A 25231-nucleotide genomic window follows, 5' to 3' on the forward strand; every position below is an offset into this window, starting at 1 on the left:
AATGGACTAATGCAAAGATCCCAAAGGATCACATAGAGAAAGACTCACAGTACAATTAAAGACCAATAGGAACGGACAACACGGAAAATGAGGGAATCGATCCTTCAGTCAATGCAAAACCTGCCTGCCCCGAAGACTGTGGTGGGCCGGCTGCTTCCGGCACGCTCCTCCCATTCTCTGTATTAAGCAAGCTAGCTTCCAGATCAGCAGCACAGTGGCTGGTCTGTTCCTCAAAGCTCTGCAAAGTTATGCTCTCTTTCACTTGCAGTCCTTCTTGACCCCGCTCTGTGGCCGGCAGCCATGATCCCTGCTTCCAAGTAAAGCTCCCTATAGCTCAGCAAGGGGCATATCACTGATCGAGGAGGGGGCTTGCTTCCTGGACGTCAAGGACAAGATAGAGAACATGCTTGCAAGATGTGTGTGGGTATTTATGATTTGATTTGATTTATTTATGATCTTCTTGTAGTTTTAAGACAATGCTACATGATAAACTGCCTCCTAGGTTTTCCCGGGAGCCACACTTGCAGGTTATCGTCTCTCAGCATTACCCACAAGTCTCTGTCACAACAGAGTATTCATATCATTCATCGCACTGAGGATTATCCTCCCTAGGAACACCTGTGTCTCCATCTGACCCACAGTAAAGGAGTACTCTGACAAATATGTATATAAGATGGAAGTTCATTTTGAAAATCAAGATGTCCGCCGGCAGCCTTTTCTTAGACACTTCACTAGAAGATGTTACGACCTCTTCGTGGTACGTGCGAACCTTGGAAACCCAAGAGTGATCAAAGAGTTGCGGTAGTGCGTCTTCATAGAACTCTCACTTATGATGGGTTGATCTCAGGGGCAATATATGAGACTATGTGGCATACAGTACTGAGGGTGGGAAAGCAGGTGGGATATTATTGAAATGCCATCCAGGTTCACTCAAAACAAGCAGCAATGCTCTCTTTTCATGGGGGAATACGATGCTCTTCTCCCTTACCCCGGAAGTGCACAGTGATTGTGTTCTTCATCAGTACCAGCAAGCTCATGCTCCCAATAATGCTGGCGAGAAGACTGGAGAACTAGCTGGGATGAGTGTAAGTGCATCACACTTTTCAAATGGATACAAACAAAGTCTATTTGAAATGAGAAGGGGATTTCCTACTGCAGGGTAAACAGGGGTAACGTGGCACCCATTGGGCCAGCTTTTACTGCAGTATCTGACTTGCACAGGGATGCTTCCCCTCCTCTCACGAGGGATGCCACCCTACCCCCAAAGCACTTAGATAAGACTGAGAAGGGTAGCAATAAACCGTGAGAGATGGTTGGTCAAGGGGCATTGAGGTAATATGACTCCAAATTGCTTTGGGCACGGTTGGAGTGGGGAGTTCTTAACTTGGCGCCCATCGACCCTGGGTATGTCAGGGAGTCAGGGCCCAACGCCCAAGGAAATGGCTGAACAACCAGCCAACAATATCATGGCACATAAGGCAAGGCTAAGGGAGGGATGCGTTAAGGCCTGGTTGTTCCCTAGTGCAGGGATTGTGCCAAAAGGTTCAGGGTAGCCTACTGAGATGGCAGGCAGAGTGAATACACAAGCCAATTCATCAGGCCTTCATCAGGACTCTATTTGCATCAGAGTCATCATGGGCGGGAGGGTACAGATTCAAGGCCCTTATTGGTTTCTGTTGCACATGACACCCCCAATGTACAAGTGGGGACACTGCCAGTTTTCTAAGGAAACCTCTGTACCCACTGTAAGATGGTCAACAAACGCCCAAGGGATTGGACAGGCAGGTTTTTGGGACTCCTCAACAGCAGGTCAGAGACAATAGAGGGTTCCCAATCAGGAATAGGGCACTCTCAGCTGGGCTTCCCATGGCCTGCGGCATTCTTAGTTGAGCAAAATCACCCGATGGGTACTGGATAGTTAAAGACCTTGGGGCCAAGTGTCAAAATGTTTTGGGGCAAGTGATGGAATGGGCTAGCACATATCTTCACTTGCACCAAATAAATCTGCACCCTATCCACTAAGCGCATCTGAATGCGCACATCGATGATGGGTGTAGGACCGGTTTGTTCTTCGTTGCACATTTGCACACATACCGTATCATTACTGCACATTTCCAAGCACATCCCAGATTCAGCACCAGGTTGCCCTTTAAAATGCCCACAGAACAGACATTTCCATTTGCTTGCTTGGAAATCAATGCATGTCGAGGTCACTTCTGATGCCCTCGTGCATTGTGTTTTATATGTAACAGCAGCAGTTGAACCGCTGCTGCTGACACATTTGCACTTATGTTCTGCCAGCACGACCAGGAACAGCTTTTTAAACCATAATTAGTCAATGATGGGTCCTTTAATTGCCTGTCTCTGGGAAATGAGCCCCCTCGAGCTGAGAGCATGTCGTATGGTAGTGTTGGGAGCGTGCTCCCACCATGCTGCGTGCACGGGGGCTGGCCACTGCATTACTGGCATTGGTGCAAGCTATCCTGGAATGCGGAGGCCACCTTTGTGAATAGGGTGACCGGTGCATTTCCTAAAGCGCTGCGAGTAAAAATAGCGCTTCCTTTGCGGTCATTGTATGTGTGCCTCCATTTGGGAATCTGCCCTTCTGTCTCCCTGGAGTGTACTGCTTATCTTTCCCTGGGCTGTGATTGGCCGCTTCACCTCTGCAGTCTTTACTGCGCAAGCTTGCTGATTGGTTAAATCATATCAACCTGCTGACAGTAGCGGCACGAAAAACTGTCAGACTGCTTGCCTAGCATGAAGGGCCACAAGGGGTTAAATGAATCCTGGAGAAGGGCTTCCCTGGGGCAATGGTCACATGCCTCAGGCATTGACAAGATTCTATTCACTGATAGAAAATGATTGTTCCACAGAGGCAAGAAACCATCAAGTAAAGGGTATTAACTATTTTGTTTAGGAAACCCCTGGCGTTTACATTAGAATTTGGGACTGGGCCTCAGTTGCACTTCATTCTGACATGGAGTCATATTAAACTGTTCCAGCGCGCGGGGAAGATTCGGCTCAGTGGGCCAGAATTATTCCCAGTCCCCCAAAAGACCTCCCCATGGAAGGTTGGCGTTTATCCTATAATGCAGACAGGACTTTCAGGACTGAGGCAACTGTACTGTATGACACAATCTGTCCCATCCATTTTCATGGCTCGGTATATCTTGTAAATACGGCCTCATGACTAAAGTAACAATGGTCACTTCATGACGTGAAGCAACAATTCCTTCTTTGTAGAAACAATTCCTTTTTGGGAACATAGTGAACACATTTCTTTGAGTTGCGTCGGTACTTTTTCCGCCGAGATGGCCATCAATGTAACTCATAAGACAAATAAGCTTGACTCACTAGAGCTACGTGCTGGGCGTTATTGTTATAACATGCGTGAGTACAAGTTTACCTTCAAAGATTGGGCCTTCCTACTCTTGCACATGTCACTCATCTGAAGAGAGAGAGCTGCAGACTTCATGAACAGCCCTAGAAGGAAGCTTTCCTGGGAACTTGCAGGAATGCTACAGGTAAGTTGAATTACTTTAAGTGGCCGTGAAGTAACACGATTTGGAGATTTAACTGTGCTCTGGGCCCAGACCTTGTATTGTTTCCTTTCTACAGGTAATCCCGGTCACCCACTCAATCAGGAAATACAATTCTAAGACCTGACTTTGAAAACAATTAGTTACCCCGCTAAACATGAACTGAGAACGAAATATATTCCTTTCAAATTAAGGAACTCTAATATATTAATACTTAAGGAACATGTATCACTCTTATTGTTGATGTAACTCCAAATCTATCATTATGGTTTTACACTCTATCTTTTAGGGTTAAATAAACATGTGAAACATAGGTTTACCTTCTCGGACAAATTTCGATCATCAGTACCTCTTTAAATTATATCAATAATTTCCAGTGGATATGTGCTGAATTTCTTTAATTACACAAAAGGCCTCATTACAAGGTTGGAGGTAGCCTTGCCGGTTAAAAACCGGCACGGCTATCTCCAAACTTGCAAGAAAGTCCGGCACCCGCGAATGGGCAATTACTGGGGTATTCTGGCCCTGCCGGACCCGGTAATTGCCCTTTCGCGGGTGCCGGAATTGGGTGATCCCCATTCCCATTTGAGCCCCGTAGGGCTCAAATGAGAATGGGGATGCCTGTATCAGCGGCACGGTTCATTACCATGCCGGTGCTACAGGTAAGCTGTGTCCGCGGGTGCCTTTCATTCTGCCAGGTCAGATCTGGCAGAATGAAAGGCACCCGCGAGCACAACTCAGAGTTTGCCGGTCCAGATACAACGGTACCGGTAAGCTTGCTGGTACCGTTGTATCCAGACCGGCAAACTCGAAAAGAGGCCCAATGTCACCTATATAGTAAACAATTTCTTTTGCCCAAATAATTATTTGCTCCCATCCCAAAATCCTCTCTACAACACCGGAATTTGATGCTCCCTCATATTTAGAACTACTTTGTTCATGAGCCAGAACCTCCTCATACATTTTATTTATTTATTGTTTCCTTGGTAGGCGCTTATACAATAAGAATATACTGTTTCAAAGCGCCCACAGGGCAGGGAGGGAGGGAGGGAGGATGGGAAATACATTACAACACAATATTAAGAGAAGCAGGTGAAGAGGGAGAGAGGGACAAACCTACTATGCCTTTTGAGTATTCAGAACGTGCAAGTGCAGAAAGGAAGAGGGAAGAGGGGGTATGTGCTGGGGAGTCCAAGCTTGTAGGTGAGCTGTGGACAAAGTGCTAGGAATGATGAGTGCTACACTGCCTGGGCCGCGGGAGTTGTAAGTGTGAGTCTGCAGAGCGGAGGGTGTGCTGTGGATAGAACAGGAGCTGCAAAAAATTGGTGAGGGAGGTCAAGGCCCCGAAGATGCATAAGGGCCAAGGACACCGATTCAGCAACTGTCAGATTAGCAGAGGAGAGAAGGAGGGAAGGAGGAGGAAAAGAGGAAGGTCTTAAGGAACTTCCAGGAAGGTCTTAAGGAACTTCCAGAATTTGAGAAGATCCTGCTCAAGGCGCAGGGAAAGGGAAAGCTATTCCAAAGGAGAGACCCTGCAGCGGAAAATGAGTGACCACCTGCCCTCTTTTTACCAAAACAATATACACCCAAAAAGTTGGTGCCAGAGGAGCGAAGCGGTATAGAGGGAGAGTATTTAGTGAGATAAAGTTGAAGATAGGGTGGTCCCCAGGCCCAGACAGCCTTGTGGATGATGCAGAAGGATTCAAATTTAATCTATGCAGCAACCCGGGAGCCAGTGAAGACTTTGAGTGCAGGAGAGATGCAGCCCCTGGGTTTAATGCCAAAGATAGGTCTCGCTGCCCTATTCTGGATAAGCTGAAGGGGTCAGAGAGTGGAGGAAGGAAGATTCAGGATGAGGCTATTACATTAGTCAAGTCTAGAGAGAACTAGGGCTTGAGTCACATTGAGCTTCTGAGGCAAAGTGAGAAAAGGTAGAATTCCTTTGAGAAGGAAGAACTGATAGTTGGACTTCTTGGCAACGTCCTTACTGTGAGGGAGGAAGGAGAGAGAGGAGTCGAAGATGACTCCAAGGTTTCTGGCTCCAGTTGAAGGATCAGTGGGAGAGCCAAAGGAGGAATGCCAGAGTGAGGGGAAGAAAGAGGGAGCAGGGGTACCAATGGATAGGATCTCAGTTTTACAGGCGTTAAGGTGAGATCATTGGAGGCGCACCAGGACTGGATGGCAGATAGGCAGTCAGGTCTGATGGAGGGTGCAAGAGGGTCAGCAGGGAATCTGAAGAAGAGCTTAGTGTCATCTGTGGAACACTGGAAGTTGGATGAGAAGGAGGAGATGAGGCATGCAAGGAGCGCAAGGTAGATGTTAAAGAGCCAGGGGGAGAGAATAGGGCCCTGGGGGACACCAAAGGTGGAGATGGAAGTAGGAGAGGAGAAAGGGCCAGGATGAATTGGTAAGAGCAGTTAGTGAGGAAAGAGGGTAGCCAATCCAGGGCCCATTTCAAGATACCAAGTGTATCGTGGAGCCTTTGTATGAGGATGGAATGGTTAACTGTGCCAAATGCAGAGGAGAGGTCAAGAAGGATAAGGACAGCTGGGGAGTTGGAGTCCAGAGATGCGAGCAATTCTTCACGGGTGTTCAGAAGTGAAGTTTCTGTGGCTCTGGATGCTTGGAATCCAGATTGATGGTTGTGGAGGCCACCAACAAGTTCATTGTGAAAGTTAAGTTGTGGCAAGGCCAGCTTCTCAAGAAGCTTCCTCAGGAAGGGCATGATGGAGATAGAGCGATAGCTGGCAGGGCAGGAAGGGTCAAAGCAAGGTATTTTCAGGAGTGGGCGCACAAGGGAGTGCTTCAGGGGCGAGAGGAAGATCCAGTGATAGAAGAGTGATTGCAGAAATCAGCGAGAGCAGGGGCAAGAGAGCCAATGTTATCCTTGATGGTCCTGGTGGGTGCACAAGGGAGTGCTTCAGGGGCGAGAGGAAGATCCAGTGATAGAAGAGTGATTGCAGAAATCAGCGAGAGCAGGGGCAAGAGAGCCAATGTTATCCTTGATGGTCCTGGAACAGCAAGGGGAGAGCTGTTTAGAAGAGACCTTCATGGAGCGGACAACTCTGGTAGCTTCCTTAGGGAGTGTAGAAAGGGAGATCAGAATGGCCTGAGTTTTGGTGGCAAAGTGTGAGGCCAGTGCAATGCAGAGGGCCTGCGAAGGAGAAGGAGAGGTGAAAACTGCAGAAGGGTTGGTTGGTTCCCTGCAAAAGTTCAGCCAAGTTGTTGGATGCACCGGGGACCCGTGCCTGAATGTGGGCTCTTTTCTTTGCACGGATGGCGAATCTGTGTTGCCTTTGGAGCAGGCGGAAGGTCAGTTTGTCAGAAGATAAACCTGAGGTTAGCCATTTTTGCTGTAAGTGTCCAAACCCCTTGATATATGTTTTTCCTCCCTTTACTGTAATGTAATTGGAGAACATATCATGCAAACTCAAATGTTTAAATGCACTGGGTTAAAGATACGCTATTTGGAACCAATAATGAATACATTTGCTCTTAAGGTTCCTAAAAATACATTATTTAAAATATATTTTTTAAAGAATCTCTCTGAATAGATTTTACTTCCTTAAATAATCTACTTTAGTTGATTTATTAAATTGTCACTAAAAGTTATTAATCACCGACAGACAAAACATTTATTCCTGAAGAAGTCATGGCCATAAATATTTCCTTCTCGCTAAAACCTACTCGTCAAGTGCACTCCACTGAATGTCTGGGATATAACCACACAAATTGGGTTTCCAACTTTATGAAACCAGTAAGTTGACAACATGAATTAATACAAAACCAACTGTCAAATGAATTGCAAAACATGTCATTGTGATATATGTATACATTCTATTAACGTTCTCTTACAACTAGCATGACTTTTAATATTATATGACAATTGGTGATTTATATGTCAATTTCCTACCAAATGGTATGATTTCCTGGTGCTAGAAGTGGATCAACTGACATCTGAAACTGTATTTGTTTTTCTTGTTCCTTCTGCTAAAAAAAACTACATTGTGTGTTAACTGCAATTGTATTATTTCTTGATTGTTATTCTTATGGCCTCTTTTCAAACACAATACTTTGCAGGACATATTTTAAGAAACGTTACCTTCCCACATCCCTTGTAGGAGTTGGGTCTCCCTTGTACTTAGATAATGAGACTTGGAATTAAGGCATAACTCCCTGGTTGTGCCCTGCACTGTCAGGGTGGACCGTGCAACCTCTAGTACAGCACTGCATCATCATCAGAGGAAGGATGCTATCAATACAAGCAGCTGCCTAAATATCTCAGCAATGGTGGGCTGGGCCTTGCCTTCATCGTCCCACTGTGAGAGGTATGCAAAGATGGATTTTATCGTACTGATACTGCATAGTGTTGCTGTTAGAAATACATCTGTTCTCAAAACGGTTATAAGTCACAGGTAGGGATCTAACAGACATCTTGCTCTGTGAGCATACACTTTTATCTACAAAAAGAAAGTCCGGAATTCAAACAGGTGTCACTAAACACTCTTCCCACATAAAAAGTGCAAACTCAATATCACAAAATTTTATTAAGAATCTATATATTCCATCATAAAAATGATCATAGTACATAAAACATACATTATGTTAAAAACCATACAAGTAGAATACACTGTAAGTGAGTGCTATTGTGATAACTCCCTTCGGATCATACATGGTGTGTATATATCACACTCTGATTCCTATGCCACACTACTCATGGCCTCTTTGTTATAAGTGCAATACCAACAACCCAACTTGTACAAGTTTCTGTCCTTGATGTACAATAATGTAGGACATTCTTCAGGGGAAAATTGTCTTGTGCTGTGCTTAAAAATTCTTCTTTAGGGGGGAGCCCTGTTAAACAAAGAAATGGACACCCTATTAACCAAGCTTCAATCTTAATTTACATAAAATTAGCCCTTATCCCTAAAAGGGCAGGAAAAAACCATATGTCATAATTACATACCTCTCTTCCCATTAATGAATCGTGAGCCTGTTCTGGCTGCAGATTCCCAATTTCTTCGGGAATACTTGCGTTTCCTTTTCCTCTCTTCTCTATAGTGTGTGCAAAAGGGCACAAAAATACATAAGGGACATTTCCAAAAATCCCATTACTATTCATGACAAGAAAGTTCACCGGTCAAAAAATAGTAGTAATAGGTCTTACCTATCATAAAGAAGGATGTAGTCTGACTAAAACATCTCTCTGTCCCATATTCAATGTTCCACAGGGAACTTCTCTTAAGTGCAGATTGGCATCTACTCCACTATCCTGTATGGGTCGCAGTCTGTAATGATATAAATCCCCAATAGTTGTATAAATCTCTATACTGTTTGAAAGATAGAGACCCCCATCCCAAGTTAAACAAAATAAAAATGGTGGCATTCCAAAACTCACTTTTCGGTATTTCTATTAGCTGTCTCTCACAAGTTCACCGCTGTATGGTCGCTAGTCAGCTCCACTGACCCACGAAAAAAATTGCGGGTAAAAAACGTCCCTAAACGTGACGTTGTGACGTCATCACGCCCCCACGGCGCGTCATGACGTCACAACGCTGCGAGCGCCACCAATGGCATGCCTTGGGCCACCCCGGTCTTTCTGGACCTCGTAGGCACCCAAAGAAAAACACGCAGCCACAACAGTGCCGCTCATATCTGGAAACAGACACATTATCCAAAGTTGCACCCCTTCCTATTCAAGCTAATAGTGCCCCTAAACACGGCTCAGCTAGTACACACGTTCCACTTGAATATAAAAAAAAACACTGTTCCTTGGTCTGGAAGGTGTCTTGTCTTACCGACAATGCATGGTACCCCTTCAGTGGCAACCGTTGCAGAGAATATTTACCAGCAACACATCATCTCGCAGTCCAAAAAACATATTGAACTTTACACAAAGTGTTCTATAGTAGCAGTGTCTCGTATCATTGCATACACAAACATATAGTCATTGTTGGCATTTCATTCCACCCTCTAGGGCATAGTCTCCCTTCATGTCTAACAGTTGCAAACAACATACTTGTAAAACGTTACTTAACATAAAGCAGACACCATATTATGCAGTTGCAAGGTATTCTATCTAGGCAGTACTTCCAATCATTGCATTAACACAACAGAGGCTCAAACAGATAAGCATCAACAAAAGTTCTAATGTACACATATCTCCATGATGCACTTTATAATTAGACACACTCAGCAGAATCCAAGGTTTTTGAAAAGAAGGTTTTGGAGGAGGTTACCAAGTTGGAAACTAAGGGCATCCCCCATCATTATAACTTGAGTGCAACAGACCAGAAGATTTTGAGGAATCTGGGTACTAATGACAACATCATTATCCGCCAAGCCGACAAGGGAGGTGCTATTGTTATATTAAATAGAAGCGATTATATCAAGGAGTGTGAAAGACTACTAGCAGATGAGAACCATTATTTGAAAATAGATAAAGATCCCAGTAATGACCTTCTGAACATTATTCGAGATAAGGTACAGAAAGCTGTTGATGAACACATGATTAGCAAACAAGAGGGGGAATATTTCATTAGAGAGAATGGTCGTGTACCCATATTTTACACTTTGCCCAAAATCCACAAAAGTTTGGAGAACCCGCTGGGGAGACCTATCGTCTCGGGAGTGAGTTCCCTGTTGGAACCACTTTCAAAATGTGTGGATTTTTACTTGAGACCCTTTATTCCTAGCATGAAAAGCTATATTAAGGACACCACGGACGCAATAAACAGAATAGAGGGGAACATTTTTGACCCCGAGGACAATTTACTCATGTGCTTAGATATTCAAGCACTATATACTAACATACCTCAGTTGGCCACTTTGGAGGTAGTAGAGGAGATTCTATTGAAAAGGGATGATGAGAGTCCGGTAGCCAACTCATTTATCAAATGGTGCACAGAGATGGCCCTCACAAAAAACTTCTTTCAATTTATGGGTCAATTCTACAAGAAAATTGAAGGAACAGCTATGGGTTCAGCAATGGCCCCTAACGTGGCCAATTTGTATGTCAATATGTTTGAGGAAATGGTAGTCTATAATGAACGCAACCCTTTTCAGAATAACATCCTCTGTTGGCTGCGTTATATAGACACCGTTTTCATTATCTGGAAGGGGAATGAAGAGGAAGCAGGCTTTTTTCTGCAATGGCTCAATCAACAGAATAGATATCTGAAATTTACTAGTAATGTTAGTAATAAGGAAGTGAATTACCTAGATATTTGTATATACCATCAGAACGGTTCTCTGCTTATCCGGCCATATACCAAAGTCACTGATAAGAATGCTTTGCTCCATTTTGGGAGTCATCATGCCCAACATGTGAGGAACAATTTGCCGTTTGGGCATTTTTTGAGGCTAAAAAAGAACAGCAGCACTATTGAATCATATGAGAATGGAGCCAACGTTTTGATTACCAAGTTGGTACATCGAGGCTATCCTACTCCTTTGGTCAAAAGAGCAGCCAAGTGGGCTTTTAACAATAATCGAGAAGCTCTCCTGGATCAGCAAATCCAGAGAGAAAGCAGGACAAAGGAGACACCGTTGGTGTTCGTAAATACATTCAGTAATTTATCATACAAAATCAAAAATATTATAACACGAAATTGGAACAAAATTATGACCAAGGAAGTGGGTAGGCCCATTGTAGCCTTTAAAAAAAGCCCCACTGTACGAAATTTGGTAATGAAAAATGATGTTAGCAATAGAAAGAAACCCTTGCAACAAACCAATTTATGGGGTCAACCCCCAGTGGTTGGTCATTTTCCCTGTGGCAATCGCTCTATGTGCGCTCAAACGAAAAAAACTGTCATTGTCGATTTAGGATTGGATAGGATGTGGAACATCAATGAACACACCAATTTCAATACGAACAATGTGATCTATTTGATTGTATGCCCATGTAAACAGATGTATATTGGCAAGAGAAATAGGAAATGCAGAATCAGAATGATTGAGCATAAGAGTTGCATTAGGAATAAGGTGGAGCAAGCACCTTTGGTCAAACACTTCACAGAAATGCAACATTCATGTAATGATTTTGAGTGGTACATTTTGAAACAGATTAAGGGGCAATCTCAGATGGTCATCAACAGGAAATTATTACATCTAGAGCAGAAATTGATTTTTTTGTCCAAGAGCCACACCAAAGGTTTAAATGAAGGAGTTGAATGGCATAATGCCTAATGAGGGAATCAGAGAGCCATTACTACGTTTTCGCCCATGTGTGAGTAGTTCCCTGGGTATAACTATTTAATTATAAAGTGCATCATGGAGATATGTGTACATTAGAACTTTTGTTGATGCTTATCTGTTTGAGCCTCTGTTGTGTTAATGCAATGATTAGAAGTACTGCCTAGATAGAATACCTTGCAATTGCATAATATGGTGTCTGGTTTATGTTAAGTAACGTTTTACAAGTATGTTGTTTGCAACTGTTAGACATGAAGGGAGACTATGCCCTAGAGGGTGGAATGAAATGCCAACAATGACTATATGTTTGTGTATGCAATGATACGAGACACTGCTAATATAGAACACTTTGTGTAAAGTTCAATATGTTTCTTGGACTGCGAGATGATGTGTTGCTGGTAAATATTCTCTGCAACGGTTGCCACTGAAGGGCTACCATGCATTGTCGGTAAGACAAGACACCTTCCAGACCAAGGAACAGTGTTTTTTTTTTATATTCAAGTTGAAAGTGTGTACTAGCTGAGCTGTGTTTAGGGGCACTATTACCTTGAATAGGAAGGGGTGCAACTTTGGATAATGTGTCTGTTTCCAGATATGAGCGGCACTGTTGTGGCTGCGTGTTTTTCTTTGGGTGCCTACGAGGTCCAGAAAGACCGGGGTGGCCCAAGGCATGCCATTGGTGGCGCTCGCGGCGTCGTGACGTCATGACGCGCCGTGGGGGCGTGATGACATCACAACGTCACGTTTAGGGACGTTTTTTACCCACAATTTTTTTCGCGGGTCAGTGGAGCTGACTAGTGACCATACAGCGGTGAACTTGTGAGGGACAGCTAATAGAAATACCGAAAAGTGAGTTTTGGAATGCCACCATTTTTCTTTTGTTTAACTTGGGATGGGGGTCTCCATCCTTCAAACAGTATAGAGATTTATACAACTATTGGGGATTTATGTCATTACAGACTGCGACCCATACAGGATAGTGGAGTAGATGCCAATCTGCACTTAAGAGAAGTTCCCTGTGGAACATTGAATATGGGACAGAGAGATGTTTTAGTCAGACTACATCCTTCTTTATGATAGGTAAGACCTACTACTACTATTTTTTGACCGGTGAACTTTCTTGTCATGAATAGTAATGGGATTTTTGGAAATTTCCCTTATGTATTTTTGTGCCTTTTTGTACACACTATAGAGAAGAGAGGAATAGGAAAAGCAAGAATTCCCGAAGAAATTGGGAATCTGCAGCCAGAACAGGCTCACGATTCATTAATGGGAAGAGAGGTATGTAATTATGACATACAGTTTTTTCCTGCCCTTTTAGGGATACGGGCTAATTTTATGTAAATTAAGATTGAAACTTGGTTATTAGATACTAATAGGGTGTCCATTTCTTTGTTTAACAGGGCTCCCCCTAAAGAAGAATTTTTAAGCACAGCACAAGACAATTTTCCCCTGAAGAATGTCCTACATTATTGTACATCAAGGACAGAAACTTGTACAAGTTGGGTTGTTGGTATTGCACCTATAAGAAAGAGGCCATGAGTAGTGTGGCATAGGAATCAGAGTGTGATATATACACACAGTGTATGATCCGAAGGGAGTTATCACAATAGCACTCACTTACGGTGTATTCTACTTGTGTGGTTTTTAATATAATGTATGTTTTATGTACTATGATCATTTTTATGATGGAATATATAGATTCTTAATAAAATGTTGTGATATTGAGTTTCTACTTTTTATGTGGGAAGAGTGTTTAGTGACACCTGTTTGAATTCCGGACTTTCTTTTTGTAGATAAAAGTGTATGCTCACAGAGCAAGAAGTCTGTTAGATCCCTACCTGTGACTTAAAACCGTTTTGAGAACAGATTGTTTGAGACCAATAGGGTCTCGGTGGTTATTGTGACAAGTGACACTTATTGTCCTTAATCCTTTCTTCGCTTCTACGTGTGTGCATTGAGGCATTTTTAGGGAGCCCATTATGGATTCCGAAAAGTGTCTAGCATATGATGATGAGTATGTCCGGAAACTGATAGAATCTTTACCAGTAGTGGGTCTTAGTAAGGATTTAGAAGCCCTAGATAAAGACGACCAATGGGATGAATTAGTCCAGATGAGGAAGAGACTCATCCGTACAGAATTGCATGCCATCATCATGTTAGAGTATGTTAAAAATCAGGCTTTACCCCAAGGTCTGATTGTAAGAAATGAACCAAGATTGTTCTTAGACAACCCAGAGTTCAAATTAAAATGGAGTTACATTTCTAATAAATGTGGCCGGGACTGGCTAATACTAACTATCGAAACAGCCCAAGAAACAGCCAAAGAGATAGAGATTGACTTGAAGGATTTAGAGGAAAAAATCAAGAACAAATTCGATGTGGAATCCTTTAAAAAAGGTTTAGATAAACATTTAAAAGAAATGCAAGAATTTAAGAACAAAACTGTCTCTGAAAGAATCAAAAGAATGAAAAAGGATATCGCAAACTTCTCCCATGAGAAAGCATTTCGCTATACCAACAAAGATTATAAATTTGGTGAGCCTAGACCCAATACTAAACAGAACCGGAGAGTACGTTTCCGAAATACTTCATATAGCTCGAGTGGAGGAGGCTCCTCGGACTATGATGAATTTAATAATTCAGAAACTACTAACACCAGGGGGGGAGGCCGCCCCGGTAGAGGAAGAGGAAGAGGCTCAAGGAACAACGACCAGAGAGGTAACAACCAAAGACAGTCTTTTTTAGGAAGAGGAGGAGATCAGAGACAGTGGGAACCAGAACGGATGCAAACAAGGAGTTACAGGGGCTGGTAGTGAACCTTTCTGATACCCAGATCACTGGAAAAGAAGAAGAAGTGCTTAATAAGGGTCTGAACTTTGTACTTACCAAATTCCACAATCCTTTTGAGTTTAGGATCGAATTTAACCAGTTCATGAGGAAAGTCCACCTTAAAGAGTTCTTTTTGAATAATACTTTTGACAAAGGGGACAATTTGAGTGGCTTAGAAATCCTTCCACTTTTTGTGTACCTATCATTGCACACTCAGCAGAATCCAAGGTTTTTGAAAAGAAGGTTTTGGAGGAGGTTACCAAGTTGGAAACTAAGGGCATCCCCCATCATTCTAACTTGAGTGCAACAGACCAGAAGATTTTGAGGAATCTGGGTACTAATGACAACATCATTATCCGCCAAGCCGACAAGGGAGGTGCTATTGTTATATTAAATAGAAGCTATTATATCAAGGAGTGTGAAAGACTACTAGCAGATGAGAACCATTATTTGAAAATAGATAAAGATCCCAGTAATGACCTTCTGAACATTATTCGAGATAAGGTACAGAAAGCTGTTGATGAACACATGATTAGCAAACAAGAGGGGGAATATCTCATTAGAGAGAATGGTCGTGTACCCATATTTTACACTTTGCCAAAATCCACAAAAGTTTGGAGAACCCGCCGGGGAGACCTATCATCTCGGGAGTGAGTTCCCTGTTGGAACCACTTTCAAAATTTGTGGATTTTTACTTGAGACCCTTTATTCCTAGCATGAAAAGCTATATTAAGGACACCACGGATGCGATAAACAGAATAGAGGGGAACATTTTTGACCCCGAGGACAATTTACTCATGTGCTTAGATATTCAAGCACTATATACTAACATACCTCAGTTGGCCACTTTGGAGGTAGTAGAGGAGACTCTATTGAAAAGGGATAATGAGAGTCCGGTAGCCAACTCATTTATCAAATGGTGCACAGAGATGGCCCTCACAAAAAACTTCTTTCAATTTATGGGTCAATTCTACAAGCAAATTGAAGGAACAGCTATGGGTTCAGCCATGGCCCCTAACGTGGCCAATTTGTATGTCAATATGTTTGAGGAAACGGTAGTCTATAATGAACGCAACCCTTTTCAGAATAACATCCTCTGTTGGCTGCGTTATATAGACAACGTTTTCATTATCTGGAAGGGGAATGAAGAGGAAGCAGGCTTTTTTCTGCAATGGCTCAATCAACAGAATAGATATCTGAAATTTACTAGTAATATTAGTAATAAGGAAGTGAATTACCTAGATATTTGTATATACCATCAGAACGGTTCTCTGCTTATCCGGCCATATACCAAAGTCACTGATAAGAATGCTTTGCTCCATTTTGGGAGTCATCATGCCCAACATGTGAGGAACAATTTGCCGTTTGGGCAATTTTTGAGGCTAAAAAAGAAAAGCAGCACTAATGAATCATATGAGAATGGAGCCAACGTTTTGATTACCAAGTTGGTACATCGAGGCTATCCTACTCCTTTGGTCAAAAGAGCAGCCAAGAGGGCTTTTAACAATAATCGAGAAGCTCTCCTGGATCAGCAAATCCAGAGAGAAAGCAGGACAAAGGAGACACCGTTGGTGTTCGTAAATACATTCAGTAATTTATCATACAAAATCAAGAGTATTATCAAGAGTATTATAACACGAAATTGGAACAAAATTATGACCAAGGAAGTGGGTAGGCCAATTGTAGCCTTTAAAAAAAGCACCACTGTACGAAATTTGGTAATGAAAAACGATGTTAGCAATAGAAAGAAACCCTTGCAACAAACCAATTTATGGGGTCTACCCCCAGTGGTTGGTCATTTTCCCTGTGGCAATTGCTCTATGTGCGCTCAAACGAAAAAAACTGTCATTGTCGATTTAGGATTGGATAGGATGTGGAACATCAATGAACACACCAATTGCAATAAGAACAATGTGATCTATTTGATTGTATGCCCATGTAAACGGATGTATATTGGCAAGACAAATAGGAAATGCAGAATCAGAATGATTGAGCATAAGAGTTGCATTAGGAATAAGGTGGAGCAAGCACCTTTGGTCAAACACTTCACAGAAATGCAACATTCATGTAATGATTTTGAGTGGTACATTTTGAAACAGATTAAGGGGCAATCTCAGACGTCATCAACAGGAAATTATTACATCTAGAGCAGAAATAGATTTTTTGTCCAAGAGCCACACCAAAGGTTTAAATGAAGGAGTTGAATGGCATAATGCCTAATGAGGGAATCAGAGAGCCATTACTACGTTTTCGCCCATGTGTGAGTTTTCCCTGGGTATAACTATCTAATTATAAAGTGCATCATGGAGATATGTGTACATTAGAACTTTTGTTGATGCTTATCTGTTTGAGCCTCTGTTGTGTTAATGCAATGATTAGAAGTACTGCCTAGATAGAATACCTTGCAATTGCATAATATGGTGTCTGCTTTATGTTAAGTAACGTTTTACAAGTATGTTGTTTGCAACTGTTAGACATGAAGGGAGACTATGCCCTAGAGGGTGGAATGAAATGCCAACAATGACTATATGTTTGTGTGTGCAATGATACGAGACACTGCTACTATAGAACACTTTGTGTAAAGTTCAATATGTTTTTTGGACTGCGAGATGATGTGTTGCTGGTAAATATTCTCTGCAACGGTTGCCACTGAAGGGGTACCATGCATTGTCGGTAAGACAAGACACCTTCCAGACCAAGGAACAGTGTTTTTTTTTTAATATTCAAGTGGAACGTGTGTACTAGCTGAGCCGTGTTTAGGGGCACTATTACCTTGAATAGGAAGGGGTGCAACTTTGGATAATGTGTCTGTTTCCAGATATGAGCGGCACTGTTGTGGCTGCGAGTTTTTCTTTGGGCGCCTACGACGTCCAGAAAGACCGGGGTGGCCCAAGGCATGCCACCGGTGGCGCTCGCGGCGTCGTGACGTCATGACGCGCCGTGGGGGCGTGATGACGTCACGACGTCACGTTTAGGGACCTTTTTTACCTGCAATTTTTTTCGCGGGTCAGTGGAGCTGACTAGCGACCATACAGTGGTGAACTTGTGAGGGACAGCTAATAGAAATACCGAAAAGTGAGTTTTGGAATGCCACCATTTTTCTTTTGTTTAACTTGGGATGGGGGTTCCCATCTTTCAAACAGTATAGAGATTTACACAACTATTGGGGATTTATGTCATTACAGACTGCGACCCATACAGGATAGTGGAGTAGATGCCAATCTGCACTTAAGAGAAGTTCCCTGTGGAACATTGAATATGGGACAGAGAGATGTTTTAGTCAGACCACATCCTTCTTTATGATAGGTAAGACCTATTACTACTAATTTTTGACCGGTGAACTTTCTTGTCATGAATAATAATGGGATTTTTGGAAATTTCCCTTATGTATTTTTGTGCCTTTTTGTACACACTATAGAGAAGAGAGGAATAGGAAACGCAAGAATTCCTGAAGAAATTGGGAATCTGCAGCCAGAACAGGCTCACGATTCATTAATGGGAAGAGAGGTATGTAATTATGACATACGGTTTTTTCCTGCCCTTTTAGGGATAAGGGCTAATTTTATGTAAATTAAGATTGAAACTTGGTTATTAGATACTAATAGGGTGTCCATTTCTTTGTTTAACTGGGCTCCCCCCTAAAGAAGAATTTTTAAGCACAGCACAAGACAATTTTCCCCTGAAGAATGTCCTACATTATTGTACATCAAGGACAGAAACTTGTACAAGTTGGGTTGTTGGTATTGCACCTATAAGAAAGAGGCCATGAGTAGTGTGGCATAGGAATCAGAGTGTGATATCTACACACAGTGTATGATCCGAAGGGAGCTATCACAATAGCACTCACTTACGGTGTATTCTACTTGTGTGGTTTTTAACATAATGTATGTTTTATGTACTATGATCATTTTTATGATGGAATATATAGATTCTTAATAAAATTTTGTGATATTGAGTTTCCACTTTTTATGTGGGAAGACTGTTTAGTGACACCTGTTTGAATTCCGGACTTTCTTTTTGTAGATAAAAGCTGTTAGAAATACACCCATCTCCTTAGCATTGGTATGTTGACTCTTGGTCTAATATTGCTTAATGTTGTGAGCATGGGAAGGAAATACATCCCCTACTAACAGGGGCGTTGCTAGGGGGGGCTAAGGGGGTTATAGCCCCTGATCTTTTGGTTGTAGCCCCGGATAGAATCTCAGGAGCTACAGCCAAAAGACTAGCTAGCTCCCAGTCCCAACAGTACCGATATCAGCTTAGCCCGGGTCTTTTCCAGACCTAGCAACTCCCCTGCCTACTGATATGCAGTGTCGGCGGTGGAGGAATCTGCACATCCCTTTGTACTAACTCCTAGTGCAGAATTGTAAGGCAGACACTCCCCCTTATTAAACACCTGTTAGGTCAGCCATAAAAAAGTTCCCTTCGCTACCTACCTTGATGGCTCTTCGAGGCAGTAAACAGTAGGTCCTTGGACTTTCTTCTCTCCAGAAATAGGTGCTTGGGCATCTTAAACCGAGACACAAGAATGCAACAAATTAGTTTGGTACCTGGTTGATAGCAGCCAAGTGATCTGTCACTGTAGGTAAAATGTATTTTATGGGGTCACTAAGTCTTGATTACCATCTTAACACACCATAAAATCGATGAATCAAAGAAAATACATTCATTGTGTGACCCAGCAGACCAACACAATTGACATTGACTGGTAGATCCAGGGTACCTGGTAGTATACGATATCACCACAAATCAGTGTTTTTATAGAGCCACCACAGAATCCAACATTTATAGTGTCTGCTTATTTCTGGGAAAATGTTTGTGATATATTTAATGGTGGTGCCACTCAAGTGTTATACTGCTACTATAATAACAGGAAAGCTTGACTACTAAAATGCCATATTAGATCCACAAAACAAATGTACACACAAAACATTTGTTGTGTATATACATCAGCAACTACCACCCAATCACAGTTCTACCCTTCCTAGGTATCACCCTTGAGAAAGCAGTAGCATGCAACTCCTCCAACACATCGAACACACCAACCACCTTCAGACCTACCAATCTGGCTTCGGACACAGATGTGGCACAGAAACAGCAACCTTCAAGTGGATTGATGATGCCCTTAAAATCATTGATGATGGTCAACCTTCCCCCTGGTTTACTTTGACCTCTCAACATCATTCAACACAGTAGGCCACCAGACACTCACTGGCAATCTACATCACTCCATGGAGATCAGCGAGATCGTCCTCAGCTGGTTCAAATCCTACCTTACTAATATGGATTCCTCCAGATCATCAACTCTAACCATCACCTATGCAGTCCTGCAAGGACCCTCTGCATTGTGATCTTCATTGTTAACATGAAACCACTTGTAACACTCCTGGCATCCCACAACATCCACATCCACCAATAGACAGATGAGTCACAACTCTACCTCAATGATATACTCTATCCATAGGCTCAAGGGCTGTCTCACATTGATCCAGTCCTAGATGTCCAGTGCGTACCTAGAGTGCACCCCCTCCAAGGCGGAATTCCTTCTGCTGATCAGCAATACTGAACACCCTGACATCCAGACCTTGCTCTCTGCTATGAACCTCAATGGCATCACACCCCAGTAGGCTACTTGCACCAATCCCTTGGGTTCGACATCGGGAAACACCTCTTCTACCGACAGCACATAACAAGGAAGACACAAACGGCTTGGTAGCAACTTTCTGTCCAGCGGACAATCAAGCCCTTTATTCCAGAAAACAACTTCAGATCTGCTGTCCAATCCTTGGTTTCCTTCCACCTGGATGGTGGCAATGCCCTTTTGGTAGGCCTTCTGGCAACTACCCATGCATGGCTGAGATGTGTCCTGCATGCTGAAGCATGACTCAAAGGACTCTGAAAATTTGACCACATCAGCCGACCCTCACCAAACTGCACTGGCTCCCTCGGAAAGCACGTATCGTCTTCAAATCCTGCAGCATCAACTACAAGGTTGCGGCCCTGAAGTCAGAAAGCTACCTCACTGAGAAACAGAGCATCTCTGTAGGCCTACGATCCACCAGAAGTCAGGTCATGTGCAGACTTGAATTCTGCCAGTGCAGAAAGGAAAGAGCCAGAAGACAATGTCTACGGCCCAAGACTCTGGAACTTCCTCTGGTCAACAACAGACACACCCCCTCACTTCTACATTGCAGGAAGGAGCTCTAAGGCCCTCCTCTTCAATGAATGTCTCCTTAACACACACCCTCCACTCCCACCATATTGAGAAGGGTTGCTCTGCTCCTTACTGTTTTCTCCCCCGGTTGATAATAGATCCCATACTGCCAAATTGCACTCCCTCGCCTCTCCCATTGTTATCTCCCCACTCCTTTGGATCTCTGCTTCCCTCACTGTGTCCTTCCCCCTATGATTTGTGAAGCGATCCCGCTGTTTCCAGAAGCAAGGTCTGCGCTTAATAAATACCCTAATAATAATGATCATTAGGCTGAAATGGACCCTTGTTACTCAGTGAATTTCTGGGGTTGTCACAAAGATACACATTTGCTGCTCTAAATATTACATACTGTTTACTGTTTCTCAAGATTAGCTCAGTCCTCTAAAAGCAGTTCTGAAGCATGAAGGTGTCCTGCATGTTCAAGAGGAAATTGTAATTACTAGCTTATATAGTGAGATCTATATTATTTGAGTAGGGATACCACCCAAATAATATTTTGGAAGGGACCCTAGGAGCATCATCTACTCTGGCTTCCTCTTGTAACCTTCTCCCTAGCCTTTTGATGTTCCAATATCAATAAGCCACACACTTGTTTATATTGGGTTGGGTTATATTATGTACCAAAATCCATTTAATTCCTGCTTAACCTTTTCAATATCCTTGTTAATTGGAGCCCAATCAAAAATACTCTACTGATATTTTTCACTGTAAATCCATGCAATCAGCCAATGCTCTTCCATTCAGCTATGGCAAATCACCTTTTACTAAATAGGGGTCATTACAAGTTTGCCGGTATCCTGACGGAATTACTGGCGGGATACCGACAAACAGACCTACTGCTATGGGTGACTGATATCATGGAATTGCCAGGATATTAAAAGTGCCAGCAACTGCGGTCAACTGCAGTCAGGGGGATGAACTCAAAAAGCCAAACTGCACAGAATTCCTTTTAAAATGGTTTCCATTTACAGATGGGAAGTGCAGGCACTTTCTTTTAATACAAGGAAAATGTTTATACAAGGGGCCATGATGAGAGAGTGAAAAGGTGGGCATCGCTCATGCCCTCCCTCACCACCTTACCCAAGTTTTGCATATAATGGTCAGAATGGAACCTTGTGCATAAAATGTACAGTAGTGGTATACACCACAAATACTCATAATCCCTTTGCACCTTCACTTTGAAGGTGGAATGGCTGAAATATTTTTAAATACCTCAAGAGGCATTCCAAAAATACCATCTCCGGCGGTGGTAAACACTGAATTGGACTGATTTTCACAAATATCACTGGTGAAGGTGGTAACTTTCTCCAGCTGCATTTCATTTAAAAAATCCACCCAACTCTGATTGACCCCCTTAGTTTGTAGACTGTAATAATTAATACTTGAATGTTATATCTTTCTCTGTGTGTTTTTCAACTGTGCCCAATAGGGACTACCGCAAACAATCCAACAGCCATTTCTATAAGCACCATATAGTAATATCCATGGGTGCTATTAAAATTGTTTTGTAATGAGCTCACCAGGGATCAATAAATTCAACGGAGGAGAGGGGACGCATTCTTACAGAATAAAAACTGTGGACAAACTCTAAGATATAGACTTCCTTGTCAAGTACGTGTCGTGATAAACTGCTCATGATTGTAACAGACCGGGTCATAGAATCGTGCCATTGAAATGCCTACATTGCCGCTGGGCGATATGAACATGCCCCTGTGCCTAGGCTCTTCTCACTCTCACTTAGCCACTGTGGAGGGTCATGTGTGGGGACTACCCAGGCACATCTGCAACACTGCTGAAATCAAGACAAGTCTTTAACCCTAGCTCTACAGAAGCCGAGCAGGCCTGGGAGCATTCGGTTCCTTCAAGGCAGGCTAGATTCTGAAGGATTTTACCCTTTTCGATTATATTTCTTACATTCTGAAGCTCTAGCACAGGGAGCCACTGCCCAGTCGGCCTGGGGGGTAATTGCCACCTTGCCCCCCTTCCCAGTCCACCCCTGGGCATGAAGCATCACTTCCTAGGTGAGTTCTACTCTAAGCCAGCCTTTCATTTTTCCAATGGGTTTCAGATTTGATCTGCCATATTACTTCGCTATATTCTGAGAGGTCTCCTTGCCCATCCCTGCATGCACCGGTCCCCGTTTCTTATTGCCTGAAAAGTCCCTGTAGGTCAGAGAATGTTACCATTCTTTTACTTACTTGTTGTCTTCAATTCAGCTTCCTTTGGTGCCTTCACAGTATTGGGGAGGAGCAGCTGTATTCCCCGCGACAGTGTGTAGCGAATGATGGGTAATTCCTCTGTCAGGGAAAAAGAACAGACTGTTCAAGGGTTTGACTGCGCAAAACAAAGACTTGACTGTTGAGAAATCCGCCACGGCGTAGACAGACATTAATTGGGGTAAGTTTATTGGTACAAAGATAGACCCCCACAATGCGTCAGTTTACACTCCAACTACTCTCCCGTGTTGCTCTCGAAATCCCAAAGATATCTCAGAAATCTGTGTGAAGTTGTGCGTTTAGGGTCTTATTATGCAGGAAATGTATCGCACTCAGGTCAGCTAGATAAGCGCTCACTGAAGCGGTCTATTTCCAATATGCAGGTCACAGATTCTAATCCCAGCACATCTGGCTTCCTGCTTCCTTTGATCAACAAATTGACCAACAGTACATTGTCTATTAGTAAAACCTGTTACTTAAATTGATAACAAATCACAAAAAATACGTTACCAATCACTACTTAACTTTAATTTAATGACATGTTTCGTGTTTGTTGGGCACAGGCCTAGCTCAATGGAGCAGCTGCTTGCTGTACATAGCAACAGTGAATGCCGACTGATTAGCAACCATCTGCATACTGATTCAGCACCTAAAAATATGCCTCTTTTCTTCTCTCCCCAATCAGCCTCTTCTTCAACATATATCACTTCGATTTGGCTCACAAATCTCCTCAAGATGGCGGTATTCGTACGCTGCATGAAGTAGAAAGAAGGACTGAGGAAGAATGTAAACAACTTGAATGAAAGAGAGGGTTCTGCCAGTTAGACAGGAGACGCCATCATACATTTGGTGAACGCAATCCAAAGTTTAGGAACATTTCTTTTGTGTTGCACTTTGTTTTTGTTCCTGAAAATATGCTGATCAATCCATGGTGCCTTTAACTGTAGTGTGGCGTTTTCTGGGAAAAATATCCAGCCAGAGGTTGTGGGTGCAAAGCAAGGCCAGCACAAAGGGTGGCGGTACTTGCAAATTGGGAACTTAAAAGGTATTCTTTTATCTCACATACCTTATGTGCACCTGGATACTGCTGGTCAGGGGGTTACGAATGATGACATGGAGAGCCTGGAATCTGTGTTCCCCTTCATCCTTTAATGTTCCTGGATATACTCGTTCCAGTGACCCCACACCACGGAACTGGGGTCCTGAGTACTAGGTGGCTGGAGTGTACAGGTGTCCCCATGTAATGGGTTTCAGGATGTATTTGCAGACATGCAGAAGATTTGGCAAATGCCCCATCCGACCCAGGCGGTTGGCGGAGTGTGGATGTGTGGTCTAGACCTTTATCCTTTGAGGAGTGGGGTTTGGCTTCCTATCCCCATCCACTCTCCTCTGTGTTGGCTGCCTCTTCCCTGTACTCCAAATGTACTCTAGGGGCCTCGTCTTCCTCCATGTTACATATGTTACAACATATACGACTTGACATCCTTTTCATCACAGAAACTGAGTTCTCCCAAGACTTCCGGCCCATTGCGCACAAGGTCTTCCCTCCAGGGTACACCCTTATTGGACACAATAGAGGCAGCAGCACAAGTGGAATATCAATCCTCTACAAATCCCGCCTCACCATTTCACCCTCTGAGGAACAAGCCTGCAACTCATCTCTCCCCCATTGAAATTTCCATCACCCCCGCTCTTAGTCACAGCTTCCTACTCATCTACAGACCACCAGGCTACAATAGAAATGTTACTGATACCCTCAGCCACTCCTTAGCAGCCACCCAGGTTACTCATCCCTCCTTCACCATTCTAGGAAACCTTAACATATGATTCGATTTCCCACATAAACCCATGACACAACCAATCCTGGACACCCTTGAAGCACTCCACATGATTCAACTGGTATCAGGTGCCATGCACTCTGCAGGCCACACCCAGACACGATCTTCATTTCTTCTGAAGTTATCTCCACGCTCCCCCTGACTATCAATCTGGATGGACCGGGCTGCCATCTTCTTCACACTCTTGACAGCAGACCCTCCTCACCCTTGACTAACCCTGGACCATCCGCGCGCTTTCCTCTATGGAACAAGGTCAAAGTAACTCCAGACTTAGCTGACACCTTGCTTGCCTCCCTACCCTCCCTCCGACTCCTGGGAGGTCAGCTCACCATGAGCCATTTTGTCCAATGGCTCTCCAAAGCTCTCAAACCTCTCACCCCTATCAGATCCTCCTCC

General features: G+C 43.2%; 1 long non-coding RNA gene across 1 annotated transcript in view; it reads right to left on the reverse strand.

Moving 5' to 3' along the window:
- The window catches only part of LOC138521876 (uncharacterized), a 48716-nt gene extending 25637 nt beyond the window's left edge, over positions 1 to 23079 (reverse strand). The window contains exons 1-2 of the long non-coding RNA XR_011283150.1: positions 22980 to 23079; positions 19004 to 19076 (exon numbers count right to left, since the gene is read on the reverse strand). This is a non-coding gene — a long non-coding RNA (uncharacterized lncRNA). The remainder of the gene's footprint in view (positions 1 to 19003; positions 19077 to 22979) is intronic.
- Positions 23080 to 25231: the final 2152 nt, after the last annotated feature.

Source organism: Ambystoma mexicanum, chromosome 1q, assembly GCF_040938575.1.
Source record: "Ambystoma mexicanum isolate Mex_15411 chromosome 1q, UKY_AmexF1_1, whole genome shotgun sequence".
In the NCBI taxonomy this organism is placed as follows: Eukaryota; Metazoa; Chordata; class Amphibia; order Caudata; family Ambystomatidae; genus Ambystoma; species Ambystoma mexicanum.